The following is a 7,970-nucleotide window of genomic DNA, read 5'->3' as shown; positions in this document are numbered from 1 at the left end:
AAAAAAAAGGACTCACATTTCCACAATTGTAGCAAGTCCTCACATGTTGCTTGCTCTTCGTGCCACTTGAGTTGTTCTTGTTGAAGTTTGGCCTTGAGTTTTTCTTGCTCCAAAATTGCCTTAAAGCAAGTGCCATGTGTTCATGATAGGCATACTTTGTATCTTCGGGGTTGCTTTCCTCTTCTTCCTCTTCTTCTTCTTTAACACAAACCTTGGCCTTCAATGCAAGGTTGGGCTTCTTTTCCCTTTGAGAACGAAGCACCGCATTGTCGGCGGTCTTGTCCAAGATGTTCATAGCCACAAACTCATCCAACACTTCACTTGAGGTCAAAGTGTGGAAGTCCGGCCTTTGACGAATGACAGAGGACATGGCCTTGTGGTACGACATCATTGCCTTGAGGAATTTGCACTTGATCCAATTGTCATCCGTGTCCTTGGTCCCATGGTCTCGGAGTGAGACCGCGAGTTTGGTTTCTCTCCGATAAAGCTCATGAGGTTCTTCATCTTCTTTCATTGCAAACTCATCGGCTTCATCTTGCACTACTTCATAGTTGGAGCGTTGAATGCTTGCGCTTCCCCGGTAGAGAGAGACAACACAAAGCCATGCATATTTGGCCAAGGCGAAGGGCCAAAGATGAGGTAGATCTTTGGGTGGAATTGCATCTTGAATGATGAAGAGAACATTCTCATTGAATTGATTATCCACGGCTTCTCGAGGAGTGAAGTTGCTTGGATCATGCGGATGGAAACCTTCTTCAATGATTCTCCAAATATTAGTGTTCACATGATTTAAATGATGCTTAAAGCGATAAACCCAAGAATCAAAGTCCTCATTTTTCACAATTTTAGTGGGAGGACCGGCATGATTGAAATGAGTGGAAGGAATCGGTCCACCATAAACAAGTGGTGGTTCCACATGGGCAAAGATGCTGGTGCCATTTTTACCACTAGAAGAAGGAGCCTTTTCACTACTAGCTTCCCTCTTGTCGGAGATAACATCCATCACCTTGTCAGTGGGATCACCCACTTTCAACGGTGCGGTGGATAGTTTAAGCCCTTCAATGAATTTAGTAAACATGCTTTCAACCTCGGTCATCATGGAGGTTTTCAATGTCTCCAAGGCCACATTGAACTCCTCACGAGAGACCGAGGTTCCCCCATCACCCGTAGACGAGATCGGATTCACACTGGAGTGTTCCTCCACACCGTCTACGGTATCAACCATACTCTTCGGACGACAAAGTCCTTAGTAAAGAGACGAGGCTCTGATACCAATTGAAAGGATCGATATGGTTGACTAGAGGGGGGGGTGAATAGGCAACTAACAATTTTTAGCTTTTCTTTACCAAATTAAACTTTGCATCAAAGTAGGTTGTCTAGAAGTGCAACTAGGTGAGCAACCTATATGATGCAACAACAACAAGCACACAAGCAAGCAAGGGAAGTAACACTGATAAGCTTGCACAAGTAAAGGTACGAGATAACCGAGAGTGGAGCCGGTGAAGACGAGGATGTGTTACCAAAGTTCCTTCCTTTTGAGGGGAAGTACGTCTCCGTTGGAGCGGTGTGGAGGCACAATGCTCCCCAAGAAGCCACCAGGGCCACCGTATTCTCCACACGCCCTCACACAATGCGAGATGCCGTGATTCCACTATTGGTGCCCTTGGAGGCTGCAACCGGACCTTTACAAACAAGGTTGGGGCAATCTCCACAACTTAATTGGAGGTTCCCAACAACACCACGAAGCTTCACCACAATGGACTATGGCTCCGTGGTGACCTCAACCATCTAGGGTGCTCAAACACCCAAGAGTAACAAGATCCTCTAGGGATAGGTGGGGAAATCAAATTTCTCTTGGTGGAAGTGTAGATCGGGGCCTTCTCAACCACTCCTGAGAAAATCAACAAGTTTGGTTGGCTAGGGAGAGAGATCAGGAGAAAATGGAGCTTGGAGCATTAATGGAGCTTATGGGGAAGAGGTGAGTCAACAAGGAAGAAGGGGACCCCCTTTTATACTAAAGGACCCCATCCAACCGTTACCCCCAAAACAGCCCCGCAGAGGGCGGTACTACCGCAGGTGGCAGCGGTACTACCGCTGGACCAAGCGGTACTACCGCTCCCCCTTGCGGTACTACCGCCCAGCCTGGGAGGGCTTGAAGATAGAGGAGGGACCGAGCCCAGCACGGTACTACAGCGGTGGTAGGGCGGTACTACCGCTCTCGAGCGGTACTATCGCACCTACTACAGCCGCAAGTGCCGCTCAACCCAACACGAGATGCGCCCCCTCGAGTCGAGGCAGTAGTGGCCTGGTACCGCAGCGGTACTGCCGCTGAGGACCCTCAAGCAGTACTACCGCTGGGCACCGCGGTACTACCGCTGGGGCCATAGACTACCCATTCAACAGGGAATCAAACCTCCAACGACGAGGGAAGGCCCAGAGGGTGTGAAACGGAAGGGTACGTGATGATACCACCCTAGCATTACCAAAGCGGACCCCCTCTTGATAGTATGGTGACTCCTAGGAAACTAGTCCACCAAACAAGAAAGAAAGAGCTACACCGTCTTAAAAACACTCCGAGGGGAAAGAAATCGTCTCATGCCAAAGGATGAAACTCTGAAATGCTCAAAGCACATGATTAGTCCGCAAGCATGTTGTCATCAATCACCAAAACTACATCGAGAGAGATATGCCTTAACAATCTCCCCTTTTTGGTGGATTGATGACAACCAGGGATTTACATAAGGATAAGACATGAAAGTAAATAGAACTACAAAATATAGACGGGCTCCCCTTGAATGTGTGCACCTAGTTAGTAGTGCCTTTGGAATGCAAGACACACATATTAGGATCAACACTCCCCCTATATTTTACAGTCCAACAATCTAAGCAAGGAATACAAGAGAGCAGGGTATATAACATGATAAGCATGCAACTTATAAGATACCAATGAACTAGATAGACATGGATAATAAAGGTAAATAAAGGTAGCATATGTCTCACACGATATGTCTAGAACTTAGGTCTCACTGGCACCAAGCCAAACCAAGCAAACGACGAGAAAACACAAGACCACAAACCACAAAGAAAAAGACAAAGACACACTCGCAACACGGCAACACACAAATCCCTAAACTCTCTCCCCCTTTGGCATCGAGACACCAAAAGGGCAAAGAGCATTGCTACGGCTCCAGGTGATGGCAAGCTGAACATCACATCTCAGCGGGATCATCTGCACCGCCGTCGTTGGTCGGAAACTGCTCGGCGTCTGAATTGGTCCATGGGCAATGCTGCTGAACCCACACCTCCTCGTCAGTGATCCTCTCCTCGGATCCGCTGTTAACAGTGGCACCCAACTGTCGCATGAGCTCCTTGTGACGTCTGCGAGCCTTCTTCTCAGAGACATGAGACATATACTGGCCATGAGACTCCATGCAGAAGAGCTTCTTCATCTTGCGCTTAATCTTCTTAGCCCATGAGGGCTCCACACCAGAGGGCTCATAGTCCTCATCCTTGTCAGCCTCAGCCTCGTCCTCGGTCTCCATGTCAGCCTCAGAAGGTCCACCACCAGAATGAGAGGCCTGGGTTCCCCAATTGTCCTTCTTCCTCAGACGCTTGATGTCATGAGAAATCAACTCTCCAGTTTCCAGCGCAGTCCTGGGATAGTGATTGCCCAGGCCTTCTCAATGAGCAGCATGATGAACGGACCATAGATCGGGCACTTGCGCTCAGAGATGGCGGAAAGAAGTTCAGACCACATAACATGAGAGATATCTAGGGACTCTCCAGTGTTTGCTTCCTTCTCATGCTGGCAGAAGAGAAGCATGTCCACGAGATAGGAGTGGACCATATCCAGATTCCCAATGCGAGGGAAAAGAGTCTCTCGGAAGACGCGGTGAAGGATGTCCAGATAGGTAGACAGCTCATAGGATACCTTCTTCGTCTTGGGGTTAACCTTCTTAGAACAGTAGGGCCAGAGGGCTTGCTTGTGAGTGGAGGTGACATTGCGGTGAGGACGGAAGCCGACTGGATTCTCAAGCCCGAGATCTTCCACCCCAAGTAACTCCATGAAGGCCTTCCAATTGACGGTGAGAAGCTTCCCTTTCGTCATCCAAGTCAGAGTCCTTTCTTCATCAGTTCCAAGATGAACAGTGGCATAGAATTGACATATCAAATCGACATCAAAGTCCTTGTTGAACTGCATGATTCTAAGAATGTTCAACTGAGTGCACATCTGAAGGGCTTCACCAAAGTACTCAGGATCCTTTTCCATAGGATCTGTGTCGATGGAACAGACATCAACAAAGTGATTCTTCTTAGCCTTGAGCACATCGAAGAAGATGGAGAACTGAAAGCGGTTCCAGAACAGGCGGTTGACCAAAGTGGGATCTTGGTCTTCCTCATAGGGGTGCGGCGACGCCTTGCCCAAAACTCCTTGGCAGTCATCTCAGTCACAGTCTTTCCCTTTGGCTTGCTTGCTGATCTCTTCATGTGCTGAGGTGGTGGTGGAGCACTTGAGGTTGCGCCGGCTGGCGGTGGTTGAGCACTAGAGGAACCACCTGCTGACTCAGAAGTGCAGTAGAGCTTTGACGTTGCATGACCGGGGTTGACACGGCGGTCCTGCTGCTCAGGAAGATCACCACCTGGAACCAAACACACGAGTAGAAGAAACAACATGAAAGAAAAGAGCATAAGCCACCAAAGAACACAACACAGATCAAATCTTGGTAGGAAAAGATGGAATTAGGCATCTAGCTTGCGCGGTAGTACCGCTCGAAGAGGGCGGTAGTACCACGCCAGATGGGGAACGGTAGTACCGCGACCCATAAGCGGCAGTACCGCTTGCACGGTAGTACCGCTCGAGGAGGGCGGTAGTACCGCGCCAGATGGGGAATGGTGGTTCCTTACTGCCGTGGACGGATCCGGCACTACCGGAGATGCTAAATTCAAAAATAAACCTACCAAACTTCAATCCATAGGGCCTAGAATCCATCTCCATCCTACTCAAGCCTCCCCTTAGCCAAAAGACGAGAAGAACAATGCTTATTGCCCCTAAAAACTAGATGCAAGATCTAGGCAAAGAGAGAACGGGAACAGGGGTAATACTGGCATCCATGGCTAGAGGACGTGGTGGGTATCGACTCCACCAGAGGAAATGGAGAGGGACAACACAAAAAAGGCGGCCGTCCGGGCCCCTCCTGCGGTGAGAGGTCGCTGGAGCGACGAGGAAGACGAGTGGGGGCGAATGGGTATGGGGTAGGAACAACTCCCCCTGCCCCGACATAAGCCCCCATCGCCCGCCCCGCAGCGGTAGTAACGCTGGGGTGGGCGGTAGTACCGCGCACGCAGCGGTAGTACCGCTCTTCCACAAAAAGGACTGACCAAAAAGGGCTTTTCTCAAGAAAAGAAAAATGAGACAAACACGAGAACACACACACAGAACCGACAAAAGGAACGAAGACACACACCTCTCTAAGAGAGGGCGGTGGCCGAGGCCACCTATGTTTGAGTTCAGAGGTATGGCGCCGCGAAGATTTTAACCTTGGGCCCATGACCGGCACTCATCTTTGAAGCACAAGAACCATCAAAAATGGCTAGAGTGAAAGAGTTTGATTAGCTTATGCATTACGGGGGGAGGGAAAGTTCATTGAGAGAACAACACTCCCCCTATGTCCATGCCTACACCTAAACTAGACAACAAGTTGAGTGTGGTGGGGTGTGCAAGGGTTCAAGTCACATTGCTCGAATCAATGATATTTAGCTCATGCCTTAACTCACGAAATCTTGCTTCATCCAAAGGCTTCGTGAAGATATTTGCAAGGTTATTGAGGGAGTCCTGGATTAGGGGGTATCCGGACAGCCGTACTATATCCTTTGGCCGGACTGTTGGACTATGAAGATACAAGATTGAAGACTTCGTCCCGTGTCCGGATGGGACTCTCCTTGGCGTGGAAGGCACGCTTGGCAGTACGGATATGTTGATTTCCTTCCTTGTAACTGACTCTGTGTAACCCTAGCCCCCTCCGGTGTCTATATAAACCGAAGGGTTTTAGTCTGTAGGACAACAAACAATCATACCATAGGCTAGCTTCTAGGGTTTAGCCTCTTCGATCTCGTGGTAGATCTACTCTTGTACTACTCATATTATCAAGAACAATCAAGCAGGACGTAGGGTATTACCTCCATCAAGAGGTCCCGAACCTGGGTAAACATCGTCTCCCCTGCCTCCTGTTACCATCCGCCTTAGACGCACAGTTTGGGATCCCCTACCCGAGATCCGCCGGTTTTGACACCGACATTGGTGCTTTCATTGAGAGTTCCTCTGTGTCGTCATCGTTAGGCTTGATGGCTCCTTCGATCATCGATAGCGATGCAGTCCAGGGTGAGACTTTTCTCCCCGGACAGATCTTTGTATTCGGCAGCTTCGCACTGCGGGCCAACTCGCTTGGCCATCTGGAGCAGATCGAGAGTTACACCCCTGGCCACCAGGTCAGGTTTGTAAGCTTAAACTACACGGCCGATATCCATGGAGACTTGATCTTCGACGGATTCGAGCCCCTACCGAGTGCGCCGCACGGTCATGATGAGCATGATTTAGGTCTACCACCGGACAGTGTTCGGGAGACCGCACCGGCAACAGCTCCGACCCTCAATTCGGAGCCAATTGCGCCATCCATGGACGGGTGGATAGACCCCGCCACGGAGGCCGCATTCTCAGTGGCGATCGAGCCAAGTATCGACCTTACGCTTCACCAGAGCCATGACGCCAAACTGCCGGATTCTTCCCTGGCCACGGACTCTGAACCGCCTGTGCCCATGCCTATCAAATCCGACTGCGCGCCGATCATGGAGTTCACCTCCGTGGATATCTTTCAGCACTCGCCCTTCGGCGACATACTGAACTCATTAAGGTCTCTCTCCTTGTCAGGAGAGTCCTGGCCGAACTATGTCCGACATGATTGGGATGCGGATGACGAAGAAATTCGCCACTGTAGCGACCCGACCGGAATGGGTCAAGTCTCTGTGCTTAAGTGTCATCCCTGGATCGGTATGCTGACACACAGTACTCGAGGATTTATAACAGAGGTAAATCATATGTAAAAGTAACGTAAATACTATTACCTAAAATCCAAAATAGCGGAAGTAATAAGGTTGTGGATTCCCATCAACACCAACGGCAAAGTTGAGTGTAGAAATCGTAACCCTAACGTATCAATTACTCGTTGTAAGATAATCCTGCAACATGAGACGTTGCAGCCACAGAGGGTCAGTACATTGAATGTACTGGCAAATTCACACCATAGAGAATGATGAATAAAGGCTATCACTACATGCATATTTGGCCGGTGGAAAAGCTCTAAGGTTATAAGGTTTTTGTGAAAAGCCAATTTTTCCCTACTGCAAAGGAATACATTTTAATTAACTATCATGGTGGTTGTTGAACATTGAGAATGGTTGACAGCATTCTCAATCCCAATTAAGCATCATCATTAAAACCCAACAATATTCATTAAGTAACGTGATGAGATCATAGGATAATCCAAGAACTAGATACTCAAGATGTCCATAACCGGGGACACGGCTAATCATGATTAGTTTACACACTCTGCAGAGGTTTGCGCACTTTTCCCCACAAGACTCGATCGCCTCTGTTGGATTTCTCGCACTACATGGTGTTTGAGAAACAGATGACCGAGACACAGTCTTTCAGAAGCGCTAGCACCTTACGATGGATAGACCGGTACACCTACTTTCCCCTACATCTGCTAGTCTACCCTGTAAGAGTTCGCACGACTTAATCAACTATGCCAGAGCCCATAATGGCTTGTGGCTGCACATGGAAGTTTCTAGTTTGAAAAATCTCATGATCCCTTTGAGCCTGGGTGGCGGTCCAAAAGAAAACAGGCAAGTCCTGGATTACCCAGGTGCCTAGACAGGCAATCCTAGAATAACCAGGTGCCTCAATCCACCCA

This window comes from Triticum urartu, chromosome 1 (assembly GCF_003073215.2).
Source record: "Triticum urartu cultivar G1812 chromosome 1, Tu2.1, whole genome shotgun sequence".
NCBI lineage: Eukaryota > Viridiplantae > Streptophyta > Magnoliopsida > Poales > Poaceae > Triticum > Triticum urartu.
The sequence above is the reverse complement of the archived record's forward strand: the minus strand, read 5'-3'. Positions refer to the sequence as shown.